This window comes from Canis aureus, chromosome 28 (genome assembly GCF_053574225.1).
Source record: "Canis aureus isolate CA01 chromosome 28, VMU_Caureus_v.1.0, whole genome shotgun sequence".
In the NCBI taxonomy this organism is placed as follows: domain Eukaryota; kingdom Metazoa; phylum Chordata; class Mammalia; order Carnivora; family Canidae; genus Canis; species Canis aureus.
In genome coordinates this window covers 22,539,747-22,544,381 of record NC_135638.1, presented here as the reverse complement: position 1 = coordinate 22,544,381, position 4,635 = coordinate 22,539,747, and the positions used below count along the sequence as shown (strand labels likewise).

The 4,635-nt window shown below is 38.4% G+C and overlaps 1 protein-coding gene across 11 annotated transcripts in view; it reads right to left on the bottom strand.

The window, feature by feature from the left end:
- NCOA2 (nuclear receptor coactivator 2) overlaps positions 1–4,635 on the bottom strand; it is a 294,246-nt gene that overhangs the window by 103,525 nt on the left and 186,086 nt on the right. The gene's annotated exons all lie outside the window — the stretch shown is intronic.

The following is a 4,635-nucleotide window of genomic DNA, read 5'->3' as shown; positions in this document are numbered from 1 at the left end:
TTAAATCATATGTCATTATCAGTCTCCCATTCATTCTCCAAATAATCAAGTCTGTACTATCATAAATATTCACCTGCAATCCAAAACACTGTCTTTACTATGTGAGTATCTCCAAGGGCATGTCCAAGAGCTGTTGAGTTCCCTAACCTACCCTTTCCAGTAAGCTGGAGGACCCTGCCATCACCCTAAGATTATATCACATACTATATAACCAAACTAGAAGCATCACCCCCAAAGCCTGATTTATAGATATCCTACTTCTGAAAGACGGTATCAGAGCCCTTTTGCTTACTTTGCTTCATGGCAGCTATTAGCTGAAGCTCAGGCTTCAGCTTTTTTTTTTTTTTTTTTTTTTTTTTAAGATTTTATTTATTTATTCATGAGAAACACACAGAAAGGCAGAGGGAGAAGCAGGCTCCCTTCGGGGAGCCTGATGAGGAACTCGATCCCAAGACCCCAGAATCATGACTTGAGCCAAAGGCAGATGCTTAACCACTGAGCCAACCAGGTACACCTCAGGCTTCAGCTTTGAATGATAATTTCCATCACAAGAACTTCATGCATTTAACATGCGTAAAAAAAGAATAAGAAAGAAAAACTAAATTTTAACAGGCTCACCACATTAACTTTTGTGGGCTAGAACCAGGTTGTTTCCATTACTGTTTTCTTGAATCCTTAAATAATCCTGTTAGTTTATGAATACTGACTCACCTACATTTTTTTTCTCACCTACATTTATAATACAACCTGCCCACTTCCATGGTTGCAAGTGGTGTACTGGGAAATGCTTAAAAACCCAGCTCTTGGGGGGGAAAGTAGTAAGCATCATGAGGTTTACTACAAATTTAACTAGTATAAAGGATGTGCAGCATATAATCTATAAATGATAATACAACATTCTTGTCCATTCCATATAGCCAACTGATTCTTACAGAATACTTCTATTTTTGCCAAATCCTTGTATTGCAACCAACTTCTGGTTATAATAGATGAAAAATAGTTCCAATGTGAATATTGGTTGAAGTTTTCACTTAAGTTAATGAGTAAGACAAAAGTGAAATAATGAAAATGTATGAAGATGCTGTATGTAGAAATGTAATTGTCAATCTGTGACTTTTTTTTTTGCTAAACTGAATATTCTCTTTTGTGTATGCATTAACAGCTACTTAATGTTAAAATGTCAGATGGTTTAAAAAATGTCAGCTGGTAATTATTAACATTTTCTCATCCCCCCCCAAAAAATCTCCCTTACTTTTTAAGTCTAAAATGACAGCTAACAAGACAAAAAAAAAAAAAATCAAGCTTTGATTTATAGAGTTTATCAGATTTGCAGGGTGTCAACACTGTCACCAAGGCTGATTTCAAATATAACCTGAATGTGGACTTAGGAAGACATGCAGAGTAGCCACCATACATAGTATATCTATCATGGAAATAGATACAAGGCACAAAGAGCCTCTAGTGCATAGATAATGGCAAAATGCAGTAGTATAATTAGAAAATGATAAATTTTAGTCTTCCTTGCCTTTCTAAATATCATTTAAAGTCTGTATAATTTTTAATGATGGCTGTACTCATCAATTGGCTCAAAAATTCTTGAAACTGAAAAACTGGGTTTCATTGGTTGATATGAGTTGACTCTAGCACACCACTGGTCCTCATCTTCTCTCAAACTACTTATTTTTTAAGTTATTTTCATAATTAGAGAAAATTCATAAGTATAAAAGCAACCTGGAATTCCAATGTTCTCAAAATGGCATGAAAATCAAAACTGTACTGGGTGACAGGCACTAATGAGGGCACTTGATGAGATGAGCACTGGGTGTTGTACTATATATTGGCAAATTGAATTTTTAAAATATTTTTTTTAAAGCCTGTATCATTAATCACAATGAGAAACCAGGACAGTCTTTCAGACAGCCTGCTTCAACATGAAAAGTCCCCCCAAATCTAACTTGTACCAATACAGATTTTTGAAATGTGCACCTTTTCATTCTTGTTATTCACTCATCAAAACTACTTGTAGACTTTGGCCCAGGGCGCGATCCTGGAGACCCGGGATCGAATCCCACGTCGGGCTCCCGGTGCATGGAGCCTGCTTCTCCCTCTGCCTGTGTCTCTGCCTCTCTCTCTCTCTCTCTCTCTCTGTGACTATCATAAATAAATAAAAATTAAAAAAAAAAAAAAAAAAAAACTACTTGTAGAAAAACAATAATGAAAGGTTGAAACCAATTCTCTATTAACTGATAAATACATCCTGTATTCAAATATGTTTCACTAGTTTTAAATGAAGCAACAAATATTTTCTAAATAATAAAATCATTTAAAATTAGTATTTTAAGAAAAAAAAAAACAAAAATTATGCCTAAATTGGGGTTAACACAGGAGATGTTACTGTAAACAGGGAAGTAGAGATGTGTTTTTGGTACTCCCCTAAATGTTTGTCACTTTACACTACCGTTTTATTTTAAAAAGAATTTTTAAAAGATTTTATCCATTTATTTGACAGAGAGAAAGAGAGAGTGTGCACAAGCAGGGGAAGTGGCAGATAGGGAGAAGCAGGCTCTTGGCTGGGCAGGGAGCCTGATGTGGGACTCGATCCCAGGACCCCAGGTTCATGACCTAAGCTAGTGTCCGGTTTAAGTACGCACTCCTATCTCTCTGCTCTGCTTCTGCAAGGTCCACCGCAGTGTGCATGCCCCCGGGGGGCCAGCCCCCGGCCAACGTGTGCCTGTAAGGTGCTATCCGCAAGAGGATGCCTGCTTATTTACATAGCTGCTAATTCTCCCTCCAAATCCCGTCCTTTAGGCCATTTAAAAATATCCTTTCTTCTATTTGCAAAATGAATGGGAACTTGAGGAACAGGTGAGGACAGACAAGACTTGAGAGAAAGAGTCCAGCATGCCTGGCTCATGTACCTGAGCCTGACACTGGAGGATGCCCTGATTATAAGCCAGGCTTTCCCCATGTGGATTCTAGAGTGAGGCACCTCAAGCAATCCAGTTTCGCTTCTCTAGCACAATTATGATTTCATTCAGTTTGAGACCTGTGACTGAAATACAAATGAAGTTTGGAAACGTCATAAAGATGATGGATGGACTTTATTTATAAAACTGAAAGGGGGATCTGTTAGGCACGAAGAATGAGAGAGAAGGGCTTGGGCCTGACTTATGTGTCGCTCTTAAACCACAGCTGGCTCTCAACCACGGAGACAATCAAGACGGCCCAAAACAGAGCTGGCAAGGGTGTGATTTGCAAAGGCTATACAGAGTTCTCTGGCATCAGAAAATTTTACTGTCTTCAAATCACCCTATAGGAAAGGACATTCATCACCCACTTCCCCACCGTTTTTATTTCCCATTTTCCATCTGAAGGAAGAGCTCAATGAAGACCCCAGCACATGTGAAGAAAAGGTGACTTTCTGTTTAATATATTTGTGTTTTTATTTTTTATTTATTTTTAAAAGATATTTGTTTATGAGAGAGAGAGAGAGAGAGAGAGAGAGAGAGGCAGAGACACAGGCAGAGGGAGAACCAGGCTCCATGCAGGGAACCTGATGTGGGACTTGATCCTGGGTCTCCAGGATCACGCCCTGAACTGAAGGTGGTGCTAAACCGCTGAGCCACCCGGGCTGCCCATGTTTTTATTTTTTAAAGATTTTATTTATTCATGAGAGACACACTGAGAGAGGCAGAGACAGGCAGAGGGAAAAGCAGGCTCCCTTTGGGGAGCCTGATGCAGGACTCGATCCCAGGACCCCGGCATCATGACCTGAGCCAAAGGCAGCTGTTCAACCACTGAGCCGTCCAGGCGTCCCCAAAAAGATATTTATTGAATACCTAACCAGTCATTGTGACAGGTAGTTGCTGAGGGCATTTACACAGCTCATCATATCTTCAACAACCAAACAACCTCAATATAGTGATTGCTAAATTCTGTATGAGGAAACGAGTTTCAGAGAGAGAAAATAATTTGCCCTGGTTCAAAAGAGTTTGTAAGTGGAAAATCCAGGATTTATACCTAGCTTCTGTCTGATTTGATCCTGAAGTCCTGCTGCTTTTTTTTTTAAACAATTTATTAAACAAAAAATATCTTTCAAATTAGATTAGAACATCAAAGAGCATCTGTGTTTTTCATTTGGTTTTTAACTTCTGCTTCCCTTTTCAAAACATATTACTTTTCAAATTAATAGAAACATTATTATAAGAATAAGACATGACAGGGTGTTTATTGCTGCTGCTTCTTGGGTGGTTGTGGTATGCAGCCTTATGATTAAACTTTCAGTAAAAGTATGGCACAGTCCCAGCGTGACACATCTTAACGTGTTTTATAGTTTGAAGGGGGAATTACCAAGGTTTTGCAAGACTTTAAACCCTTGTGCAAGACCTTGATAGTAAAAAAATATATAACTGTTTTAAAGTGCAAAAGTCCTGCCTAACACGCAACGTTCACAAAACTGTATCGTTCAAAATTTTCAGCAACCCTGAAACAAGCAGCTTGATTTCTCCACTGCAATATCAGCAACTAGAGATACAGCAACTTCAAAGCACAATGAAATTTTACCCAATTATTTCTCCTAAGAGCCCTAGGAATATTATTCTATCCATTTGCTGATATGAAAAACTGGAAAGATAC